The following is a 27,333-nucleotide window of genomic DNA, read 5'->3' as shown; positions in this document are numbered from 1 at the left end:
TCATATTTTAGGCTGTTTATTAAATTTCTATTGGCCAGAGTGATTTTATTTATTTTGTCAATGATAAGTCTATTAAGAATAACAATTCGTATTGAATGGTTCGTGTCTAACAATACGCACCTGACAAAGTGGATAAAGTGAAATTAGTTTTCGCGGTAATAAACTTATGGACAAGTCCAGAATACTGGCACATATCGCAAATTGTGACCCCCCAAGTCACTAACAGTGAAATAATAGTGAAACTAAAACATTTTCATTCAAAATACAAAGTTAATTTACTCGAATTTGGGCTCCGCTGCCCAGCTGCCACGCGATCGCACAAACAGCTGTTTGCGAGCTTAAAGCTTTTCTATCCCAGGGTTCAAGTTTTGGCTAGAACCCTGGTGATTTGGTGCACACTTCAGTATGAGCTCTTTAAATGAAACCGCTGCGGCTGATGAATCATTGGATACTGCGTTTCTCTCGAGCCCCCAATGTGCTGCCCCGCAGCGCTTTCAAAAAATAAAGCGAAAGTCTCGTGTTTCTCCGGAGACTGAAAGGACAAAATCCAAATCAAGCATCGGCAAACAAGGGGAAAACCCTTCGGCTACAGAACCTAGATATGGCGGCAACTCAAACCGATTTGGTTTACTTGCGCATCTCACAGCCGACAAACAAGTAGGCAATGAAATTGGCGATCTGTATGACCCAGCCCAGTACCACTCATCAAGCTGCTATTGCTGCGGCTAAGCGGGATGCAGCCTCCGCTGGTACCACTAGCTCACTCAACAAGGCGCAGTCCAAACCACCTCCTCTAATAATGGAGGGAGTGGACGACGTATGCCTGATGATGCAGAGCATCGAAAGTATAGTGGACCTAGAAAAGGTTGAGGCTAGGGCGTCAATGAGCGGTGTCCTAAGGCTTTACGCGGCTGACGCTAATACATTTCGCACCATAGTGAACTGGCTCGAGAGCGAAGAGTATGAGTTCCACTGTTACCAGCTTAAAGAGGACAGGCCTTACAGGGTATGCGTGAAAGGCCTGCACCACAGTACGCTACATCGCCAAATCAAGGATGAGCTGGAAAAGATCGGGCACAAGGTTCTCGATATACATACACCGCTAAGACGAAACGAACCAGGTACCTCAAAAGCGTCAACAGTCAACATGTTCTTCCTAAATATTGCTGCTGCGGCAAACAATAAGGAAATCCTGGCGGTAAAGGCACTATGTCATATAAGAGTACTTATTGAGCCTCTCCGCAAGCGTAACGCTTTTGTCCAGTGCCATCGTTGTCAGCAGTTTGGCCACACAGCCAAATACTGCTGTAAGGCCCACATTTGTGTGAAATATGCCGGCGAACACCCAGCCAAGGACTGTACTAGGCCACGCATCAGGCTGTGCACTTGTTACAACTGTGGCGGTCAGCATCGGTCAGCGTTCCTGCAGCGATCCAGACCCAGAAGTGGAGTGACTGGAAGAACCGAGGTAAGCCAGCGACCAACTTCACGGGGCTTAGCTGGAGGTAAGGAGATCCCCTCTTCTCGAGGCGGAATATCTTATGCAGATGTGGCTAGAGGGTCCATTCACCACAAGCAACCAATGAGCCTGACGCACCAACAACAGAAGCAACAGCAACAGCCCAATGATGGAAGTCCCAGTCGTCAAAGGAGTCGCAGCCGGACAAGGGCGTCTAGGGGTACACTTCAGCGCTCGTTGGATGCTAGCAGCAGCATTGAAGCCATCCTGCAGACGCTTAATGAAAACATTAATTCTTTGCGCTCGATTCAAGAGAAGCAAATGGAATTAATGATGATGATGATGAAGCAACAGCAACAACAGTCACAGCAGCAGGGGCAGATTATCAATCTGCTCACTGCTCTCCAAGCGCGTCAAGCGCCATAATGATGCCGCTGCGCATGGAAGAGTTCCAGACGAACTTCATTGTTGCAGGCGATTGGAACGCGTCCCACTGGCTCTGGGGTGTGGGAAGGAGCAATCAAAGAGGCATTGCAATAGCGAATCTCGTCCTAAATTCGGAGGTGAACTCGCTAGCAACAGGAGGACCAACAAGATACCCGTACGGCAGTAGAGGCTCACCAGGGTACATCGATTTTGCACTGACAAAGGGTGTGCTGGGCATCTACGCTAACATAAGTGCGGTTGTTGAGCTTCGCTCCGACCACCTGCCTCTGGTAATTATGCTGGATGCGGGGGCAATATCCTACCCTAAGATGGAGCGGCTTATCACCAGGCGTACTAACCTGGAGGTATTCCAATCGCAACTGGAGTCCACACTGCTTCTCAACACTGCCTTAAACTCTGGACAGGACGTTGATGAAGCTATCGAACTGATCACTAACAATATCAAGTTAGCAGCTAGACTGGCATCTCGCAGCATATCACTGCAGCCCGCGGCAGATCAAATCCCTCAAACCTGGCAAGCCAGAAAGGGAGCCCGCCTTCTACCGGGCGATCAGTCTCCTCCCTTCAATTTCGAAGGTGTTTGAGAGACTGATTGCTGTCCGGATTGTAAGGATTATGGAAGCCCATGGGATTACCCCTGAGCACAAGTTCGGTGTTCGTGCTGGCCACAATACTGTCGAGCATCTCCATCGGGTCGTCGAGCAAATTCTTACTGTCTACGACAGTAAGGAATATTGTAACAGCCTCTTCTTGGACATTCGAGAAGCGTTTGATCGAGTGTGGCACATTGGACTTTAACTTAAAATCAAGCAGACGCCATATTTTGGGTTGCTAAAATCGTACCTGGAAGGAACGAGGTTCGCTGTGCGCTTTCATTCAGCAATTTCCACCGAGCACAATGTGGCAGCTGGTGTTCCACAAGGTAGTGCCCTCCTCCCTGCTCTACTGACTGTATAGCCACGACGTGCCGCAGCCGGATGTAAGCCTTTACGGGAAATCAATGTTGGACACATTTGCCGATGAAAATGAAATTTCGCGTTCACATTCACACTAGCTTAGTAAAGGGTATCTGATAGTTGGGGAACTCGACTATAGCATTCCCTCTTGTTTTGTATTGTTAATTTGGTGCGACATTTTTCTTTAGCGTTAAGCAATTATTTATTGCTTAGTGGTATATGAGTTGATACGTGCTTGGCTGGTGAGATATTCAAAGAAATAATATCTTTATTATGTTTATTGGAGTGGAAAATAGATGCCAATTTAATAAAATTAAGGTTTTGTTTAGGTTTTAACAAAGTCGGCTGAGAGCGCCTTCAACGATGAACAAACTGAGTAAGTGAGCAGATGCATATTCTTATCTTAGCCGCTTGATTTTCTTTATGATTGAAGTGGGAAAGGGCAGAAAACACTCAATGATCTATACAGTTAAATATAACTAACAGAAAAATACCTATGTATATTTAATACCCTAATATACATTTTATCATTTTTATTATCTGTAAGGGTGATGGGGTTGCTGGTCCTGGAAATTTCCTAGTTTGCTGAAAATCGAACACTCGGAGAAAAGCGAACACTTGACTTTGTAAATGCGCGGGCGCGACCGGGCGTACGTTTATTGATCGTGGTAGTTATTTCATACTAAAGCTTATTCTAATGCGTTGGGTTCTCCCAAGCGCAGCGGAGACTCCTCGGAGACTCTGTGGTGAAGAGCGGGAGAGCGTAAAAGGGAGTGGAGAACGTAAGAGGGAGCGGAGAGCGGGTGACAGTCCAAACCCCGTAACTCGAACATTCCGCCCCCCTTGCAATCACTGGGGTTGCAACATAGCCTTCCTACGGCAAGCTGCAGGCACCGGACACGATCCACCCAAACACGGTCTTTTGAGCGACCGGCATTCCCTCGTCGAAGGTCAGGAATCCGGATTGGATAACCTTAGGATAAATGTCTGCTCCTAAGACCATGGATACGGTAGCAGGCCGATGGAACCCGTCATCCGCCAGCATAATGTCCCTGTACTTGGACACTACGGTGTTGCTCAATGCCCGGACAGGTGTACGGATCCGCACCCTGGGCTCGATCTTGAGCACGACCTCGAGCTTCGTGTTCGCGTCGATCCTGGAGCGAATCGTCGTCGTGCAGACCTTCTCGTCGCCAACATTGGTCATCGAAAGCTTAAAGGCTGACGCCAACGAAGCGTCAATGCAGCTCATGGGGCTGCACGGATCGATAAGTGCTGCGGTCTCGAAAGTCTTCGTCCCGGTCTCCAACTTGACCAGCGCTGTGGGAAGGATGTTCACGCTGTGGCGTTGCAGCAGCGACGAGAGCGATGGGCCTGGCGTCGTCGATTCCGGTCGTCGTGGCGGTGAACTCCTACGCTGAGTTGGCGGATTGTGCCGGCGGGAACGTTGGGACGAGGCCGAAGCTGCTTGCCGGGTTGGCACCGGTTGGCGACGCGAGCGCGCTCGCGACCGCGACAACGAGCTAACCTGCTCGTGCATGTGGAGCAGCGTGTGGTGGGATCGGTCGCACTTCTTGCAACGATCACCGCTTCGGCAGTCTCCCGTGGAATGCTCGTGAGCGAGGCAATTGGCGCAGTATTGGTTAATGAGGACTGCTCGCAAACGCTTTTCAGCGCTGAGCTTTAGGAACCTCGCGCACTTCCGAAGAGGATGGATACCGCGGCAGACTCGGCATCGGTAGGATTGAATACCTCGGGTACGTCTGCTCTCCACGGCACGAGCACTGCGTGCGTTTTGTTGACGAGGAGCCATGCTGCGCGTAGTCGAATGTCGAAAGGAGATCGAAAATGAAATGAAAAATAACGGATGATTAGTGATAGTGAACTACAACTAAGGACGAGAGGAGCGCTTATTATTGTGGAGATTCGGAAGACTCCGTCGGCAAAAGCACCACTTTTGCCACTGGACGTTTAATAACTCCACGTGCAGTACGGATGTTTACTACACGGACGTTGCCGTCAGCTCCTGGGAAAACAGACTCAATTCTGCCGAGCCGCCACTCATTAGAGGGCAAGTTGTCGTCCTTGATGACGACCATGTCATCGATGCGTAGATTTTTGGACGGGGCCTGCCATTTAGAACGCTTGTGGAGTTCTTTGAGGTACTCTTCTTTCCATCGCACACGGAACTGCTGATGGAGAGCCTTCAAATGCTGCCACCGATTAAGAAGGGATTTCGTTTCCCCCTTTACTTCGGGTTCCACCGTGGACATAAGGGGTCCCCCGACAAGGAAATGCCCTGGCGTCAGAGCCAGCAAGTCTGTCGGATCTTCAGACATAGGAGAGAGCGGCCTGGAGTTAAGGCACGCTTCTATTTTTGCCAAGAGCGTGGAGAGCTCTTCGAACGTGTATTTTCGTGTGGCCGTGCATTTGTAAAATAGCGTCTTGAAGCTTTTTACGCCTGCTTCCCAAAGGCCTCCCATATGGGGTGCTCCCGGAGGAATAAATTGCCATTGCATCTCTTGATGAATATAGGCATTCGTCACCGTCTTTTTTACGGCTTGAAGGAAATCGCGGGAAAGCAGGGTGGCAGCCCCAACAAAGGTTTTGCCATTGTCTGACTGGACTTGACGTGGACACCCTCTTCTGGATACAAAGCGAGAGAAAGCGGCAAGAAACTTCTCGGTCGTTAAGTCAGATGTAGGCTCTAAGTGGATGGCCTTGGTGGAGAAACAAACAAAAACTAACACATACCCCTTTGTAATAAGACATGCTCTTCCCGTATAGTTCTTTATATCGAACGGACCGGCGTAATCCATGCCAGTATACGTGAATGGTCGGGAGAACGATGCTCTTTCTTTGGGCAGGACACCCATCAGTTGGCTTTGCAAGCGCTTTTTGTGGATCACACATACTTTGCACGAATTTACCACTGCTTTCATCAGGTTCTTGATTCTCGGAATCCAGTATTTCGACCGGATGAGGCGCACCATTAACTGGTTACCACCATGGAGAGTTATGCGATGCGTGAAATTCGCAAGGAGGCGAGAAAGCAGGCAGTTATACGGAAGAATCACTGGATGGCGTTCATTGTATTGAAGGCTTTCGGAAGCCGCCACACGGCCGCATGCCCTGATCAGTCCTTGCGGATCTAGAAACGGGTTCATGCTTAGGATGGCACTTGAACTTGGCACTGGACGCTTTTCACTTAGGCAGTGATATTCCACAGGGAATTCTTTGCGCTGAGTGTTCGAAATTAGGAACCGCTCGGCGGCGGCGATTTCAGTGGCCAGTAGATGCACATCAGATGGAGATGTCTGCTTCCTGCACCGCTGAATGAAGCGATAAACATAAGCAAGGACTCGTAGAGCTTTCTCTAGCTTGGAGAAACGTGCCAACAACTCTTCAGAAGGAGCTTTCGCGAGATGGACTTTTAGAGCACGCTTCTCCAGGTCGGTCACCGGAGCGTTGACCTGAGTTGGCCATTGGTTGCGTGGATTTTGCAACCAAGTCGGTCCGTGCCACCATAACTGGCTATCGGCTAGATCTTGGAGGGAAACTCCTCTACTTGCCAGGTCTGCTGGATTATGCTCAGATTGAACATGAGACCAATTCTCTGTTTTTGTGGCCTGGGCGATCTTCGTCACCCTATTGGCTACAAATGTGGTCCACTGGCATGCTGGCTTGCTTAACCATGCAAGCACTATCGTGGAGTCCGTCCAACAGTAAAGTTCGGAGTTAGTCGTAGGCATCTGCGGAATGATGGCTGCAGCCATTTCGGAAAGCAATAACGCTCCGCACAGCTCCAATCTTGGGAGCGAAACCGTTTTGACTGGTGCTACCCGGGTTTTCGCGGTCAGGAGTTGCACCATAATGGTGCTGCCCACTTCTACGCGGACATATATGGCCGCCCCGTAAGCCTTTTGCGACGCATCGCAAAAGCCATGATGCTCGACCTTGAAATCTGGACGAAACGATAGCCAGCGTGGAATGCGTATCTGCTCTAACACTGAATAACTTTGAAGAAAATTCAGCCATCGCTGACAAAGCTCATTTGGAATGTTTTCGTCCCACCCAAGTTCCTGCAGCCAAATCTCCTGCATGAAAATTTTGGCTCGAACGATAAACGGCGCTAACCAGCCGGCAGGGTCGAACAATTTGGCAATTTGGGACAGGACTTGGCGTTTTGTAAAGGACGTTTCGATAGCCAACTCTGGCGGGACGAAGAAGAATTCGTCGGAGGTTGCTTTCCAGCGAATACCGAGGGTTTTGGCAGTACTTTCTGCATCGATCTCGAGAAAATCAGTATTTAAAAGATGGTTGCTCTGAATGGCCGCTAAAACTTCCTTTTGGTTGGAGGTCCATTTCCTCAATGGAAATCCGGCAGAATTCAGAGCGTCTCGGAGCTCTTGCACCATGAGCTGAGCTTCTTCCGTGGAGTCCGCTCCGGCTAAAACATCATCCACATACATGAAATTTCGAATGACATTGCTAGCTTTTGGATGGCTGAGTTCTACGTCAGCTGCTAGCTGCTGCAGTACTCGGATCGCCAGGAAAGGCGCGCAATTGACTCCAAAGGTTACTGTTTTCAGTTCGAAATCTCTGATTTCCCCTCTATTGTTACGGAAAAGTATTCGCTGGAATGGAGTGTGTCTCGGATCTACCCAGATCTGCCGATACATTTTCTCGATATCGGCGTTGAACACGTATCGGAAATAGCGCCACTTCAGAATTTGAATGGTCAAGTCGGACTGTAAGACAGGGCCAGCATGAAGGATATCATTTAAACTGGTACCATTCGATGATGGGCTGGAGGCATTGAATACTACACGGAGTTTAGTAGATACGCTCTCCGGTTTTAAGACGGCGTGATGTGGCATATAATAGGCGTTGCAATCATGCGTAGGAAGAACTTGTCGCATGTGCTTTAAGTCAAGATATTCCTGGATCACCGAATCGTATCTCGCTTTCAAGGCCTCATCTCTTTTTAGACGCTGCTCATTTCTTAAGAACTGAGCCAACGCGAAAGACCTAGAATGCCCTAGCCCGGAACCGATATGTTCTGGGTCGCGAAAAGGCAGAGTAACGACATATTTGCCGCACTCGTTTCTCGTGGTCGTTTGAAGGAAATTCTTCTCGCACATGGAATCGGATTCTTTTACCAACTTTGTTGGTATATCCTCCACCTCCCAAAATTTTGTGAGGAGTTTGTCCAGTGAATTATCGTACGCGTGGGAGATCTGTGTCGAAAAAGAGGAAATTCTGCTTTGGGCTGAGGCTGAGACTGGCCCAGTTAGTACCCAGCCGAAAATGGTCTCTTGCCCCAAGAGAGAGCCACAGATGTTGGTTTTTGCTCCACTCAGAAGTACCGAAGGCAGGATGTCGGCTCCGATAAGTACATCTATTTGTGCGCTCTCATAGAACTTTGGATCCGCCAATGGAAAATCGGGAAGATCCCGAAGGAAATTTTGCGGAATTGGGTAGGAAGGCAGATTTCCGGCTAGTTGAGGGAGGACATAGGCCGTCGTCTCCAACTGCAACGCGGGCCTAGTCGGAGATCGGATGGTGAAACTGCAGAGCTTCTTGGACTGAGCAGCTACTGTTTGGTTTAAGCCCGAGACTTGGGCTTGAACCACCTGGAATGGTAATCTAATTAGATTGAACAGTCGCTCGGTTATGAATGTCGCTTCTGATCCGGAGTCGATCAGGGCGCGTGCCTTAAAGTTAGTGCCAAGATGGGAGATATTGATTATGGCAGTGCCAAGAAGGATAGCTCTTGAGCCCGTGGCGAAATAATTTTGAACACCGGCTTGCTCATTTGGAACGAAATTGGCCTGATTAGCGGAAATTGGCCTTGCAGGATTTGAAGGGCTTGAATTGCTGGAACAGAGGTTGTTTCGGTGCAACAACGTGTGATGCCGGCCACGGCAAGTAAAACAATTGTGAGTGCTTTTGCACTCACGAAGCTGATGTCCCGTTGCGAAGCAGTTTAAGCATAACTGCTTCCGTTTAATGTAGGCTGACCGGTCGTCAACCGACATTTGGAGAAACCGCGGACATACACGGACAGGATGGTTCTCCTTGTTGCACAAGTCGCAACTTTTCAATTTTGGAGCCACTTTCGCCTCGTAGGAATTTAATTTTCTAGAGGGCCCACTTGAGTTTATCGCTTTGGAATGCGACTGACTCGGTACGGACGGTCTCACATCATCGATTGCTTCTAGGGTTCGATGACGTTCTGTGAGGAAGGTGTTCAGCTCTCCCCATGTCGGGATGTCGGCTTTCTTATGTAGCGACTGCTCCCATAAGGAGAGAGTTATCTTCGGGAGCTTGGATGAGCACAGATATACCAGCAGGCAGTCCCAGTTCTCAGTGTTGATGCCTGACAGTTCTAAGGAAGTCAAGCAACCTTGAACAGTACTTTGCAGTACCTTCAAGGCCGCCCCAGATTCCTGTGGTATCGACTGCACATTAAACAGTATTTTCAATTGACTGTTTACCAACAATCGTTTATTTTCGAAACGCTCTATCAGGTTTTCCCACGCAGAGCGGAAACCCTCGTTGGTGAGAGGCGAAATCGAAACTATGGCATGCGCGTCGCCACTTGTTTTGGCATTTAAATGGAATAACTTTTCAACCGGAGTCAGCCGTGGATTATTGATATAAATGGCTGTGAAAAGATCCCGGAAAGTCGGCCAGCGAAGATAGTCGCCTGTGAAAACTTCTGTATCGCATGGAGGCAACCGACAGCCAGAGGAAATGTAGGCCTGGGGCGCAGCGTTCGCGGTTGGGATGGACTGAGAAGTGCCCTGCTCGATTTTATCAACGAGCTGGGCAACACACCTTTCATAGACTGAATAGCAATAATTGTATTTAGCCCTGAGAATAGGCATGTTGCTTGCTGCCGCTTCGCCTGCTGACACAAGGCACTCTGAGCAGAGATCGTATTCCTTTTCAACCTTGTCCCATAGGGTTCGGACTTGGTCGCGACGGACGCCAAGCATCGTGACAGTTGGAGCTGCGGATTCCGGAGTGTTGATCTGAGCCTCAAATTCGCTTAAGCGGTCAGAAACCGAAATGAATTTGGCTAGCGCTAGATCTGAAGCAGCCATATTTTTAGCTATGCGCTGTACTGTGGCTTTGGATGGAGTAGCACAGTCGTCGGAAATCTGCGCAGGCGTTCTCACCGAAATGCTTGGGATTCTTGGACTCTTGGGCCCTTGTGGTGAAAAAATAGACCTGGGCTTGTCAGCGGACAATTTCTTCTTATCGTCCCCGATGGGCATAATCGAAGAAATACGAAACGGAAGGGAAGCGGTTTTGGAGCCCGGTCAAACTTTTGAAAAAGTAGACAGATTCCTCAGACTGCACTTAATAATTTAAGTGGTGTAAAATTTACGAAGTGGAAACGTCGTAGTTTAGACTGATCGGACAGGTGACTCGGAGTGAACAGCGAATTGTATAAATGACCTGTGATTTACGGTAATTGGGTCCACCTTATTTATGGTTGGAACCCTTGGAAATTGGAACACAGTGATATAAAATGTTTATTAGAAGGAAGAAAATTTTATTCTTTTATTTACAACTGGAAACGGAAAAAATGGAATGACTGGAATTGAAGTCTTTTCTCCGCGCTGTAAATACTTCTAAAACAACCACAAACTAATATCCCAGCAATACGAAAAGGAAATATTTGTCGGGTGAACGACTTGTATTTGGCCGTATTATTTATTTATGGATGATTATTTTTTGAAAATTTTCAAAAAAATATTTAATAAATATTAAAAATGTTTAATTTAATTTAAAATGTATTTATTGTTCGGAAATTCATTTGGAAATATACGGAAAAACATTGATGGAAAATAAACGCCTTTTCCGCGTCGGCACTTGGAATAAATTTTATTTGTGGTATGGACTTGCCGACGGGAAACAATCAAAACTTAGGTAAACTTTGGTTATACGCAATGTAAACTTTGGTACACTTTGGTTAAAGGGAATGCAGATAATCTGCGCAATGTATGTCGCTAATATGTGTGATGTACATGGAGATGTGTGCGTATATGTAGGTATATGGAGATGTATGCGTATATGTATTTATATGGAGATGTAATGCATGCAATGTATATGGGTAAATGGCGGGTAAATATTTAATTAATATTTTACTTTGAATGGCCAGAGGGTATGTGTTGTTTATTGTTGTATTTGAATGTATAGCGAATTGTGTTAAGCGGACTGCGGAGTTGAAGCAAAAAATGTGCGAAATTTGCGAAAAGAATTTGGCTTGCGTTGGACACAGTGAAAACGAGAATAGAATTTTTGCCACTTTTGGCAGAGTGTTGGACTTTAGGAATTTTCACTGAACTTGGCACAAATTAATTTCACTTTCTTCACATTTGGAATTTTTCATTTTTTGGACTGAATGAATATTTAAATATATTCGGAAAATTGGGACTTAGAAATTTAGAACGGTGTAATATGGCGGCGCCCGTGAGAATGGATAAGTACTTTTCTTTAATTGCCTTTTGTCGGATAAATCCGTTTGATTTGACAATAAATCTCAGCAAATTGAACGAAATTGGATTTTCGAACCTTTTGCTGCAGACCGGCAATTAAAGGGGATGAAAGTTTCGTACTTATCTTATAAGTTGGTCGCTGGTGGACAAACTTGAAAAATCCAGGATATCCGGCTCGAAGGACCAAAATGTAAGGGTGATGGGGTTGCTGGTCCTGGAAATTTCCTAGTTTGCTGAAAATCGAACACTCGGAGAAAAGCGAACACTTGACTTTGTAAATGCGCGGGCGCGACCGGGCGTACGTTTATTGATCGTGGTAGTTATTTCATACTAAAGCTTATTCTAATGCGTTGGGTTCTCCCAAGCGCAGCGGAGACTCCTCGGAGACTCTGTGGTGAAGAGCGGGAGAGCGTAAAAGGGAGTGGAGAACGTAAGAGGGAGCGGAGAGCGGGTGACAGTCCAAACCCCGTAACTCGAACATTATCTATTTTTTCTTTCTTTTAAGATATTAGAATGGTTAAGATTAAAATAATGGAAAAATTTTCTTCAATTATGAATTGATAAATACCCTTATTATTTGGGAGAAAAGGAGCATAATATAAAAATCATAGACTTTTATTTAGGATCACCGATCGAGGAATAGGTTTTGCGGACTCAGGTCATCTATGGTAGGGTGGGCATTCGCTATTGCCACAACATCAACACAGAAAATTAAAGCACCAGATGCAGCAGCAATAGCAGCGCAATTCCAAGTGACCAAAATAAACTAGTATAATTAAATGATTAATTAATTAATTAATTATTCTTCGTCTTTCGTTTATATTGTACTGATTAAAAGTAGGAATGTTGCACGCGGAATTTAAATAGAATTAAAAGATTAATGAATCAAATAGAGTTGTTCCGCAAACACCCCCATACTACCGATTAATTAAGCCGAAGCCAGCGCATGAGTTAACATGCCCTCTATCTCCGACCGACCAGTGCAAAGAGACACAACACCGACCCAACAACAAATAACTGAGAGCCGAGCAAAAATTCAACGAAGATCGCCAATACGAACTCGGACGAAGACGCATTTGGGAGAAGCATACATCTTTTGTAATAAAGTGGATCATTCTCATTTCACACCCCAAGCTGCTCAGTTGTTTTTTTTTTTTTTTTTGAAAGCTTTCCTCCCTCGGCCACAGGATTGTAACTCGTGCAAGCTGCAACTATATTTAACAACCGCTTCACAACAGAATAATCCTACAGAATAATATTGTTATTAGTTTTATTTTGGCGCCCAACTTAAGGGGCCCAACAAATTGCAGCTTTTAACTTTAATTTGTTTGCTGACTGACGAAGAGCTGTTAATTTTTAATTTAAAAATTAATAAGCTCTTGTCAAAAAAAATTTGATTTTTTATCACAAACATCTGATGAAATCAGTTAATTAGTTACAAAATCCAATACAATGTCCAATTGTCCACAAATTGAAGTACTATATGATAAATTCAAGAGTATGTGTACAGAAAAATATAAGAGCTAAGCAAGGGAATTTTAATGCGTTGAGTTTTGGTTAAAAATTTAAAATTTATTTTCCCCTTCTTCTTCGATCTCATCTAAAACGTTTTGCTGATTTCAAGCATTGTCAAATGCTAACTGTTCAGTTTATGGAGCCGAACATTTAGTACATTGATTATGTGAGTGAAATTTAATTTAATTTATGGAGTCATTGCATAGATAGCTGATAAATTGAATTGCGCAATTGCGACACTTAGTTCGAAAGTTGAAAATTTGTATGTAAGTTAACTAAGTAAACTGGAAAACGGCTTCATCGATCGTCCAATGGCAAGCTCCGGTCAAATTGCTGACACAGCGTTTGGCCAGAAGCTTTTACATAGCCGGCAAGCTCTGCAGCAGAGACCGCTATAAAATTCTTTATGTTAGCTTTTAAGTCAGTTCGTTCTGAATACTTATTGGCGATCCGTCGTTATATCTCTTTATTGTCACGCTATCTGAGTCTCTAGTCGTCCTATTTCTACATTTGGATTTACACCTTGCACTCGTGGTGCAAAGACAGCTGCGTGGGAAATCGAAAAAAAAAACACGCACGCGAAATACAGCCATCATCCCAAATAATCGCAAGGCCCACTGCGGAATTCTGCGTCGGACCTCCTGGAAACCAAACGATTTAATTATTCAATCTCCATTTATAATAATTTGTACATGCAGTCGGTGTTGAAATTGCAGGGCTAGTGGGCATAGATATCATGGGTGTACGTCTGAAAGAAGAGTATTTTGCTATGGCTGTGACCGCGCGGATACTTACGGATACTTAATTAGCCAAAAGCCCAGCTCAGTGTGCACCTTTGAAAGATGCACGCAAACAGAAGACGTCGAAGAGCACCAATACGGAATAGTCAGCTCAAATTTAACATTTATTTAAATCAACCCAGATATATCCGCCAGTGTTAACACTAAATCCACAGACTTACAACTAAACCTATATATCTTGCGTGTAAAGAATTATTTGAAAAGCCGCAAACAAGAACAAAAACATTTTAGCTGCCGTAGTTGGCAAATTAAATGACATGCGACCTTATGCCAGTGTCCAGTTTTTAGGCAAAAGTATTAAAGCATTTAAAAGCGACTCCAAGCCAATTGTTTTCTACTTAGTTCCCACATTATCACAGAATCTCTATTTAGGTATTGATATTTGGAAGAGCAGAGTTATCAGCTCCTAAAAATTATCTAAAACGCCCACTGACTACCCAGCAAGAAACGACTTTGGAAAATGTTATTAAGTAGTTTCCCTTATTCCTCACCTTTTTTAAGTAACATATGTAAAACCAGAGACACAAGAATATAAAGATGCCTAACGGCCATACCTTGCAATGTATGCAACCAATTGGATTGGCACTATACAGCCACTTTTTTGGTGACGGCCAAAATTGCTCTCTGTCCGCTTGCTTACGCTGAGAACATAGCTCCCTTCCACAGTTTATAAACAAATTTCAATTCTCATCTCGTCGGCATTTCCTTTGTCTTTGTTTTTGTCATTGCCTTTGCCAGCACTCAGCTACCCGCTAACATAAGCAACCCAAACTTAACGTAAACACAGCTTCCGCTTGGAGACCAAACCACGGCCAACTTTTTGCGCATCGATCAAAAACTGCATCGATCAGCATAATTGAATTTCACAATGCAGTGGAATAATTTCAGCATAAAGCTTTTATCGAAAGTTCGGTAATTTTCCAAAAGAAAAGCTTCTGGCCGAGGTTGATTGGATTAGGACTTAGAATTTGAAGATCAGTCTGAATCGGGAGTCTGAATCGGGACGAGATCGTCAACAGCTCGAAGCTAAAGTTAAGCTACCAACAAAGTGTCTCGTAAAAGTATAAGTGGTATAAGGTTTATCACCGAATAAAAGTTAAATAATAAAAAATAAAATTTATTTTTTAAATAAATAAAGAGTAACAATTTTAATTCGCGCCCAACGTGGGGCGGCGTATTTAAAAGTTCTAAATAAATATTAACGATAATAAGTTAAATATAAAACGGAACTCGCGCCGCCAAGAATCCATATTTTTAGTGGAAAAATTAAAACATCCACAACAATCCAACGACATCTAACTACTGTGACAGTGATCGTGGAAAAACTTAATTGGAAATCAATTTATGCAATAATCCAATTAAGAATTTAATATAAAAAGGTCGACTGAATAGTTAATACAAATTACGAGAACACAATAATAATAAAAATTCAGAACTCAACTACGAACCCAAAGACATTCAAACAAATTTAAAAAAAAAAGGCTATATAAAAAATTGAAGGAAGACCCCAATAAATAATAAAGACGACCCAATTGAAGGAAGACTCCAACAAAGAATTATTAAGACCAACCAATTGAAGGAAGACCCTTACCCTCCCCCAACTACACTGAAGGAAGAACTCCCACGGAAAGTATCGTGAGCAGATAAAAACAACACTAAGTCTTTAAATAAAATTTAAAAAAATTAAGATTAAGATACAGAGAATACAACATTAAAATTAAATATTACAATATCAATTTAATTTAAAACAATATGGAAGATTTGATAAATAGTTTTGATAGTTTAAATTTAACAATGGCAACCGGAGGTCCAGAAGAAGAAGATCAGTCTGAATCGGGACGAGATCGTCAACAGCTCGAAGCTAAAGTTAAGCTAACAGCAAAGTGTCTCGTAATAGTATAAGTGAAAAGGTTTATCACCGAATAAAAGTTAAATAATAAAAAATAAAATTTATTTTTTTAAATAAATAAAGAGTAACAATTTTAATTTGCACACATACAGTTGTCTGCTATCACTGTATGCGTAGAAAAGAGCTGTTCGCTGCAGCGCTCTCCGCTCTCTCGAAAAAAAATTCGAGAGATCCTGGAGCCACCTCTAGAGCCACGCCGAAAAAATCGTGTGCCAAGAAATCGTATGGCGTTACGCATCTTGTTATTCTAGTTTCTTTGGTAAAATCAATAAAACAACGCCATTACCCAGTTTCACCAGCAGTAGAAAACTTAATATATGCTGAGATTGACAGAATGTTAGATTTGGGAGTTATTAAAGAGTCCAAAAGTTTGTGGTCATCGCCAGTAGTATTGGTTGAAAAGCCAGGCAAAGTTATGTTGTGCATTGACGGTCGCAATTTAAATGAAGTCGCTGTAAAATATGCATATCCGATGCCCGTTATAGATAGTATTCTGGCAAATACCACTTGACCCAAACTCGCTAGACAAAAAAGTTCAATGTTATGCCCTTTGGACTAACAAACTCGCCTCATACCATGTCAAGATTAATGTATAAAATTGTATCACCTCAATTAAGAAATTAAGTTTTTATATACAACGACGATTTATTAATCTTGTCATATACTTTTGATCGACACATGGCAGTACTATCAGTAATATTAAATGAATTGAAAAAGCAACCTTAACTATAAATGTTGAAAAAGGTAAATTTGGCTCAAAAGAAAGAAAATACTTGGGTCATGTGACCCAGAGAAGATAGTGACAATTTCCGAATGTTTAACTCATAAGTCCGAAATTTCATCATTTTTCTGGTTATAGATAGGGGATATTGGGGAGTGAAATAAAATGAGGACGTTAGAGTGGGCGTGGCAAACATTTTTATGGGAAATCGAAAGAAATTTACCAGACTAATTAAATTATGAAAAAATATCCACAAATCGTTCAAAAATGTGGGCGCGGCAGTTTTCGGCGGTTTTAGGGTGTTAGAGTGGGCGTGGCAAACATTTTTTTTTTTGCAAATGAATAGAAATTTACAATAGTATTTAAAACTTAAAAAAATATCAACACATTTTTCAAAAGTGTGGACGTGGCAGTTTTGTGGGTCAACAAACTTTCGCTGCGTTTTCGTCCCTTGAATCTGTATGCTGAATCCCAACCTTTTAACTTTTATAGTTCCTGAGATCTCGACGTTCATACAGACAGACGGACATGGCTAGATCGACTCAGCTATTGATCCTGGTCAAGAATATATATACCTTATATAGTTGGAAACGCTTCCTTCTGCCTTTTATATACCTTTCAACGAATCTAGTATAACCTTTTACTCTACGAGTAACGGGAAAATTAGGAGATCATTTAATTGGAGCAAGGCAGCTCAAAATGCTTTTGAAGAGCTTAAACTTAAAACGGCCGCATTCTTACGCTGTTTTGATTTTAGCAAACCCTCTAGTATAAATTGCTACGCAAGTAATACTGGTGTAGGAGCAGTTTTAATGTAGAATGAAAATCAGGATGATATACCAATATCTTTTATGTCCTGCAAATTATAAAAATGTCAAAAAAAAAAAAAAAACAACAACTGCTGCTGTGTTCGCTGCACAAAAATTTCGTGCGCTTATAGAAGTTCACCCATTCAATATTATAACTGATCATGAGTCGTTAAAGTGGCGGAGAATAATTTGGGATTATATGTAGACAGAATAGTGCATTTAGAGTCAGCTTATAATTCCTTAAGAGAGAAATTAGCAGCTAATCCCAATGGTCTTGTAGATATAAAAATAATTAATAAACATATTTATCGGCGAGCTGAACATGCGACAGCAGATCAAATAGCTAAATTTGGTTGCCTGAAATATTAATAAATAAGGTCCTTAAAGAAGCTCATGAGGATCCAAAGTCTTCACATTGTTTTATAATTAAAACGATTGAGAAACTTCGAAGATTCTATTTCTGGCCAAATTTAGTATCGGATGTTAGGAATTTTACAAATGTTTGTAGCATTTGTAAGTGCACAAAACACCTCAACCAGATTAAGAGACACATATGGGTAATACTGGAATATCTGAAAGAAGTTTTCAACATATGTTGACTTTTTAGGTCCATATCCACGGAGTAGATCCGGTAATAAAGGTACTTTTGTGGCATTGGGAACCACCTTTCAAAATTTCCATTCCTTAAGACAGTAAAAAATATACGGTAGAAAGCGTACTTAAATTCATAGAGGAGGAGTTGTTTCATTGCATTCCATTGCCAAAACCCATTTTATGAAAGTCGGTCGATTAAGATAATATTAAATGGATGCATGCAAGTTATCCAACCCAAATTACGCCAGCCCTTAGCCACCCTATAAATAACCAAACTAAACACTAGACAGAAAATTTGAATTTCACCAGTCAGCAAATTTGAGTATAACAATGTGTTTAAGGTAATTCTTCGTAACGTCCATCATGCTACAGACAAAGACGATATTATCAATGCACTAGCTCAGCAAGGGCATGAAGTTATAAATTTACACAACATCCAGCGCCACGACTCCAAACAACCATTGCCTCTATTCTCTATTGAACTCAAAGTGAAAGACAATAATAAGGACATTTATAAAATTGAGCACCTACTTCATTGCAAAGTAATCTTTGAGCCACCGCGACCAAAGCGAACGTCCTCAATGTAAAAACTCCCAAAAATATGGACATCCAAAAAATTACTGCACCAAAGACCCTACTTGCGTAAAGTGCGCTGGAAAACACAGCTCATCATTCTGTGATATTAACACAAGATCGCACAGAACAAGCATTAAATGTGCACTATGCAGTGAAAACCACACTGCAAACTATAAAGGTTGTATGGTGTACAAAGCACTACAAATCCAAAAATACCCAACTCTTCGGAAAAAAGAAATACCTGTAACAGAAACAACACATCAAACGACACAATAAAGTACAACAAATAACGTAGTAAGCTTAAAGACGACAGCTATATCCTATGCCGAAGACTTAAATAAAAACCAAGTAACTAGCCACAAACCCAACTCAACAACTCAACCTACTTTTGAACCTGATATATACAAAATGTACAAAATGATTTTGACGAACTTAAACAAATGAGGAAACAATTAATAGCCCAAATGACAAATATGATGACCATTTTCACGCTTTTATTATCTAAATTTGAAAAATAAACATCTAACAATCGCCATCTGGAATGTTTGCGGGCTTTCACGCTATTTAATTGAACTAAAAACATTCTTAAATGAAAAGCTAATTGACTACATGCTCATTTCTGAGACACACTCAACTGAGAAAACCTATATAAACATACGTAACTATAATATTTTCTCTACCAATCACCCGGGCGGTAAGGCCCATGGTGGTACTGCAGTAATAATTAAAAAAAGCATCTAGTGCATAGAGCACGGTGGATTCAAAAAGGACTCCATACAGGCTACTACTATATCGACCTCAGACACAACGGCTCCAATAAATATATCTGCAGCTTATGGCAAACCTAAATTTAATAATACAAGAAACCAATACCTCAATTTTCTAAAATCAGTGGTAAATCGGTACTTGGCAGGAGGTGACTATAATGCCAAGCCCATAACTTGGGGGTCCTGACTTCCCACTGCAAAGGGACGTCAACTGTATGAAGCAATAAGAAACAATAAAATGAAGCAATAAGAAACAATAGAAGCCGTGCTCTAAGCACAGGAGAGCCGACCCAATGGCCAACTGACACAAATAAATTACCGGATTTAATTGACTTCTGCATTACAAGAAATATAACATGCGAGAAGCTAACAATAAAATCATGTCTTCCGACCATTCCCCAATATTAATAACATTACATGGTGGGCTTGAAGAAAACAACAATGATTTAACCACAAAACAATTTGCAACATGTTTCGAGACATTTTGGAATAGAACATGGAAATAAATATCTATCTAAAGACAAAAAACCAACTGGACTCTGTAATTGCATATTTAAATGACATCATATATGCAGCAACGCAATAGACACCATCTTTAAAAATGATCACATTAAAGAAAACTCCCGCTTTTATTAGAGACAAAATCAGGCAAACGGAATCCTTCGATTGCAATACTTTCGCAAAACTTGGAAGGTAAGTCAAATTAAAGCAATTCCAAAACCTAACAAAAACGCCAATACTGTAAGCACGTAAAGACCAATCAGCTTATTACCTGTCCTCTCAAAAGTATTTGAAAAAGTCCTATTTAATAGAATCGAGCCAACCATTAAAGAAAAAAAATTTAATACCTCCTCACCAATTCGGCTTTCGGAAGCAGCACTCGACTGTCCAACAGGTCCATCGAGTAATTAACAAAATAACAAACGATTTTGACAAAAAGAAATTTTGCTATACTGTGTACTTGGACATTGCTAAAGCATTAGACAAAGTATGGCACAAAGGACTGCTGCATAAACAAAGAAATATACTACCATATATATATATATATCCTATATATCACCCTTCAAAGCTATATAACGGACAGATATTCCTATATTAAATACGACAATGAATACTCAGATATTATGCCAGTGTCAGCGGGTGTTCCCCAAGGTAGTGTGCTTGGGCCCATATTATACCTGATTTATACTTCCGATATTCCAGCGCCAACTACCCCTGGATCAATACTGTCGATACTGTGTTAATGTCGTCAAGCGCGTCCTGGTTTGAGAGATGGGATATATAGATAAATAAAGACAAAACCCAACAAGTAATATACACAAAACGACAAGCCAAAAACTTCGCAATTAAAATCAATGACAATCAAATATTATTACACCCATATGTCAAGTACCTTGGACTAACTATTGACTCAAGACTAACATGGAAGCAGTACATTCTAAATAAACAAAATGAAATAAAAAACAAATTTCTACAACTTAACTGCACTGAAAGCACTCAAATCTAGAATTACATAATAAAAGTGCAATATATAAGGCGCTAATAAAACCAATATGGACGTATGGAAAAGAACTCTGAGGAACTGCCAGTAACTCTCAATTACAGCTAATTCAGCGAACGCAATCAAAAAAGTTCAGAATAATCACAAAAGCCGAATGGTACTGTAACGAACTGATTTTCTTATTTCGCTCGCTACCGATTGCAGCGGCTAGCTCAGGGAGTTTGTGCGTTCGTCCCACCAAATTTATGATTTGTGTGATTGCCCGACCAAGGAAAAGCAATGGGTTCTTAATATAGCCGTTTATTCTACTGTTTCATATATTATATCTTCGGAGATCTCACTACTCCTGCGGCGTTTCTCCTGCAACGCCTTGCCTCCGTGGTACTGCTTGCTTCTTGACGCGGACGACGAGTCGGCCCGGCCGCGACTAGGATGTTATGGGGCACGGTGTATCGTCCTGGGACCACCTGTTCCGACCACTGACTCCACTGTCCTTCTCAAACCCAGTACGTCGCTGTCGTCTCCTCTGGAAGACCACCCGCCGGTCGGTCTGGGTTTAGAATGTTATGGGGTAGGGTGTATCGTCCTTGGGCGAGGCAACGCTCGTCCTGGGACCACCTGTACCGACCACTGACTCCACTGACCCTTACAAGAACCGTTAACGGTTAACACACACACACAGCTGCGAATTCCGTGTGAGGCGAGTATACGGACGGGAAAAGCTCCACGGGCCCGTACTGCCCACGGAATAACGGTACAAGGAGCAGAAGGAAAACCGAGGTTTCATCGCGGAGAGCGCGTCTCGAGCCGGTCTTTTCAATTCGAGATCATCATGGCAGAACACGTTTTTCACGCTCGGGGAGTACGAGAGACCGGCGCCGGGGAACAGCCCGGGGCGATATGAAGTAGGGATTCCGATTCCTATCTCTAGCTCCTGAAGTCCCCTGGTGTCGCGATCTCCATCCCCGGGAAGTGTGGAGGACGTTGACTCGAGGACGACCAACCGATGACGGAGACGGAGGGCGCGGCCGAGGTCATCACCCTCTCCTCTGAGAGCGAGGAAGACGATGACGGTGGCGAGACGGTCACGCCGGAGGTGTCATCAGACGAGGATGAGACCGCGCGGATGGCCAAAGCGTGGATGGCTTACCGGAGCGTCCGGCGGGCTACGCAGGGCCAGGGACGGATAAGCCTCGGAGACGCGCCGCCGACCGAGGATCCGGTGGACATGAGACGATTCATGGAGGCGCGAGTCGCCACCCTGCGGCGGTTCCAGCAGATGGTGGATGCGCGAAAGGTCGCCCACGCCAAGGCCGCATGGCAGGAGCGTTTGGCTCGGTTGCAAGAGGAAGAGGAAGCATTGTGGGCACCAACAACGGAGCAGCCGGAGCCAACACAGCCGCTGGCAAAACAGCCACCGCCGTCGCCGCAGGCGCAATTGCCGTTGACGCCGCTGCCACGACAGCCGCCGCCACAACGACAACCGCCGCCGCCAACGCAGTCACCGGCACCGACACCACCACGGATGACGGCGACGCAGTCACCGCCACCGACACCACCACGGATGACGCCATCGCAGGCGCCGCTGCTGACACTGCCGCGGCCGACGACGGCGCCGCTGCCGACGCCGCTGCCGACGCCACCACGGCCGACGCGCGCGCCGTCAACGCCACCTCCGCATCCTCGCACGCCGACACCACCACCCCACGAGGGGGAATGCCCACGGTATGTCAGACAACAGGCGTGGGAGATTCCACAGGCACACGTCGGCCAGGTGGTCCGCACGGTCGGGATGGGAGGGCGTCTGTGGCACCAACAGTCGGTGACGTGGACGTGGCCCGCATCGATGGAGTCCGAGGACGCGCCGGAAGCCCGTGTTTGGGAAGAGGCGGAAGCGATCAGCTGGAGAACGGCGGGCCAGGAGTCACGCGATCCGCGGTTTCACGCCAGAGCGGATGGTAAGAGGCCGGAGAAGGAGATCCCGAGGGGGGGAGCACGGGAGAAGCAAACCCGGAGAAGAGGGAGTGGAGCTGGCCCGCGCCAGGTGAGGTGCCGCCACCACCAAAGCTGCCGAGGCAGACGTCGTGCCCGGAAGCGCGGCAACCGCCGCCTCGCCCATGCCACTGCAGGCAGGCGTCTCTGGACGAGCAGCCGTGGAGGGAGGTGCCGATAGAAGACTGGCCGTTCCGGGTGGCCGAGGAAGGGGCTCGACAATGGGCGCGGAAGCAAAAAGTGCACTGGGCCAAGTTGTTCGAGTTTGGCGGGCAGCGCTACCGCCTTATGGTGCGGAGGGGCGGAGAGGTAAGGGTCGCAATTGCTGAGTAAAGCACGCCGGACGGCAATAAACAAACCGTATGTCCGGGTTTTTGTAAACGGAAAAAAATGGCTGCGGGTGTCATCCGTGGTAGCGCGCGAGGGGGTGACGCGGGGCCAGGCACTTGGGCCAGCATACGACGCGGTGCTGCTGCAGGCGCGGGACGAGGAGGCACTCGCAGACGCAAGCGGGCCTCAGTTGGAGACGCAGGCAGGCCTCCAGGGGCGATCGGGGCCAGGGGCAGCCACCCCGGAGCATGAAGGGGCATAAATGTGTCGGTGGAAGGAAGAGAGGATTCGTTAATATGGCGATACGCCAGAAAGCGTTAGACTTACCTTTCATTGAGCTGCTACACCGAAGCACGTGAGAAAAGAATTGGGATGGGAGCGTCGCGATAGCGGAAATCGGTCGATAGTATGATCGATAGGATGCTCATATGCGGCCACACTGGAGGCAGCGATCGGCACGAGATGGCAACGCCAGAATATCGGTAGTGGCAACGCCGCGTACCGATATCGATAACAAGAGTTCGGCGATGTTGCCAGGCGGAGAAATGGATGGGCGGTGAATGGGAGGCGGGAAAATTTAAATGTCGAACGGATGGAGCAGAACAGACAGCAGCACCGGATGGAAGTAACAAGAAAGCTGCCTATACGAAGGGACACCGGAGCGGAGGACCGCCGGGATCATCAGTTTTTTTAAAAAACTTCCGAAGGAAGGGGAAGATGTGAGGAGTCTTAAAACTCCCCACAGATCTTGGTAGGGGAGCGGCCTAGCAACAGTCGAGATGAAGGGCAAAGCGGAAGGACCGTGAATTAACGGTAACGCATTGGACCTTGGACACCGTTGGCCAAGGGCGAAGAAGTCGAACGGTAACGGTCCGTGCACAAAGAGAACGCACCGTGAACTAACGGTACCGCTTTGGACCTTGGACTCCAGAGAGTCCAGGGCGGACAGGTCGAACGGTAACGGTGCGTGAGCAAGGATGACGCACCGTGAACTAACGGCACAATATGTGGACCTTGTACCCGAGCGGACCGTGCGCAAAAAGGGAAATATCGGGATCCCTGCGGCCTATAAAGGGTAGGCGCGAGCACGGATGCGGGACAGTTAGTGAGACAGCAAGATCGCGTACGGAAGAAGGCCGAGCGTTGGAGTGTTAACAGAAGGAGCTCGGAAGTGTGAACGCTCGGTCAATTCAGAAGGAAAGGAACAGTGCAAGCATCGGGCGGCAAAAAGCCCGAAGGACGCAGAAGGACGAACACCACAAGCAAGTGGATATCCCGGGAGTGGAAGAGAAGGATCTGGCGTGTCGTAAGGATCAGTGGAGTCAGTGGCCAGCAAAGGTGGTCGCAGGCCGAGCGTTGCCTCGCCCGTGGACGATACACCCTGCACCATAACATCCTAAATCCCTTCCGGCCGGCAGAAGGACCTTCAGAAGGGAAGGCAAGAACTCGGTGTCCGTTAGGTTCAGTGGAGTCAGTGGTCGGCAAAGGTGGTCCCAGAACGAGCGTTGCCTCGCCCAAGGACGATACACCCTGCCCCATAACATCCTAGTCCCGGCCGGGCCGACTCGTCGTCCGCGTCAAATCACACAAATCATAAATTTGGTGAGAGGAACGCTCAAACTCTCTGAGCTAGCCGCTGCAATCCTTAGCGAGCAAAATAAGAAAATCAGCTCGTTACAGTACATTAGAAATGAAGATACACATAATGACTTAAACATAGAAACAGTCAACGAAACTATTAGAAAAAGCAGCAAAAAACATACAAATAAACTACTTAGCCACCAAATCTCAAACTTGAGACTAATACCGATGACAGAGTTGGAACCAAGATGATTAAAACGCAGAACTCCAACAGAATTAAACTATTAAATTATTAATGTATTAGCGTATCCTTGCACTGGGATGGCCGCTTCTTTTATTCTTCACATCTAGTCAACCAATTACTTATTGTAATTGGACAGATTTTAATTTAAAGAAAAATAATAAAAAAATAATGCTGTGATATAATTACTATTAAGAATTATAAAATCAATCTGAATCGGGACGAGATCGTGAACAGTTTCAAATTAACGATATGCAATAAAAAGAGTGTCTTATAATAGAATAAGTGAAAAAGTCTGCCACTAAAAAATATTAAATTATAATGAAATAAAAATTATTTACATACTCGCGCATAAACGTGCATATAGCATGCGGTTCGGCGTGCATATTGCTTCGGTGTGTATATTAAAATAATGAGTAAGCTAGAATGTGCTTATTTGGCATTAAAACTAGGTGTTGTATTGTATGCTACAAAAAAGGAGGTAATAAGCTTACCTCCTACACCAACAGTCGGAATTCCATTTACTTTATCAAAAAATATGTAACATTTTAGTTGATTTTAGTGGATCGGATTATCTTGAATTATTATAATTTAGCTATTTCATCTTGTAACTCTTAATTTTATAAATTGATAAAATTGAAAAAATGATTGATAAAATCAGTTAACATTCTCTTGTTATATCAATAACTTTCACATGCGGGCTGTCTATTAGCGTGACTTTTATGATACGTCGCTCTGGAATATATTCTTCCTTGGGGCGTGCAAAAGTTTGGAGCTATCCACTACACTTTTGAATCGCGTAATTATGCGGTATTCAGACTTGAATTTATGTCGGCTGGATTCCATTTCGATTGCACCTTAAATCAATCGTGCGCCTCAGTCAATTCCTGAATGCATGCTACTCGATACGTTGTCCAACGAGTGGAGTGTGAAGTAATCCAGTTAAGAACAATAGTTATATCTGTAAAATAACAAGGTCGAGATACTCAGATAGGGATTCATTTCTATTTATTTTTCATTCGCCTTCGTACTCCTAGAGAGGTAAAGACGTGACAATTAGAAAATAGTTTATTTGTTTAAACTCTGCACAAATCACAAAGAATCACCCACGAAGCGAACGGATCATAAATAATTATGTTTACAATACATAATAATAAAAGAAAATTTTTAAAAAACCTCTTCTGGCTTTGAAGATAGGAAGTATCTATATTATTCAGTTAGGCTGTTTTTGTGTAAATAATTTTGTAACACTTACCTGAATTTGTCACCCAATCCGGAGTCAATCGCGAGTCTGAATTGTCGTCGTCGTGCCTTTCAAGTTTGGGTCGCGAAAAGCTGGTTAGCCTGATAGGGGAAACAACTCACATCTACGTTTAGTTGCACGTCCCTTCTGATCCCTTGGAGCTCCTCAGTTTTAGGTGACCCTACGTGTGTGAATACGTCAATAGTAGTGCCATCTCAATAAGCACCGCCAATTACGGGGAAAGTTTCCGCAGTGGATTTTAGCCCGTAAAGGACACACTCTTGGGTGCGCACGATCATAACATCTGCGACCACCAGAACTTTAAGATTTCTATCGACTTGCTAAAAAAGTTTTTGCCACGCTCACTCTTACGCCCAAAAACTGCCACTCTCACATTTTAGAAAAATGTTTGGATATTTTTTTATAATGTTCTTAGTCGTGTAAATTTCTATCGATTTGCCAAAAACTTTTATCCACGACCACTCTAACGCTCTAAAGCCGTCGAACTGGTCAGGCGCACACTTTGGAACAATTCTTAAATTTTTTCTCATTTGATTCCTTAATATCAATCGATGTCCCAGAAAAATTATTAAATTTCACGAAATGATTAGTTTCACACTAGCTGAGTAAAGGGTATCCGATAGTCGGGAAACTCGACTATAGCATTCTCTCTTGTTTAATATTGTATTTATCCCCTCGTTTATGTGCTCGTTTCTATGTCGCGTAAGTCTTTTCGCGAATCATAGTGTGGCCGTGGGAGTCGCGCGATTTACCACTACACCTTCCCCACTCCCCCCGAATCGTCCAACGGCATCAAGGGCCACAACAACAACAGCTCAGCAGACCAGGAAAGGAATTTGATAGTCCTTACATGACTAAAACCCTTTGCATTTCGCCAGTCCGTCCGATTCTGCGGTCACTCGAACCGCAATTAATCTGTTTAACAAACTTCTAACTGTTGGCCTAAGTTGGCGCCTGAATTGGGGTGCTCATCTTAAATTAGCTTCCTCTTCTAGTAGACTAATGTTAAATAATCAACCTTCAACCTTAGCTAACCGTAGAACTATACTTGAAACAGTCTTTATTTGTAAGCTTATTTATGGTTGCTTGTCCCGATATGGCTGGTCGCCTAAGCTTCTTCCAAGTAGATTCACTATCATAGAAACTAATAAGCCCGTATTCTTAAATTATTGTAGATCTAACTATGCGTTACATGACTCTAAAGGAGTATTACGTTTAAACTATAATAAACTTCTAGCATTTTCGACCAAATAAAGTATATATGTTCTTGGTCAGAATCAATAGCCGAGTCGATCTGGCCATGTCCGTCTGTCTGCATTAACCTCGAGATCTCAGGAACTATGATATGAAAGCTAGAA

Source organism: Drosophila mauritiana, chromosome 3L, assembly GCF_004382145.1.
Source record: "Drosophila mauritiana strain mau12 chromosome 3L, ASM438214v1, whole genome shotgun sequence".
In the NCBI taxonomy this organism is placed as follows: Eukaryota; Metazoa; Arthropoda; class Insecta; order Diptera; family Drosophilidae; genus Drosophila; species Drosophila mauritiana.
Note: the sequence above shows the minus strand (reverse complement) of the source record.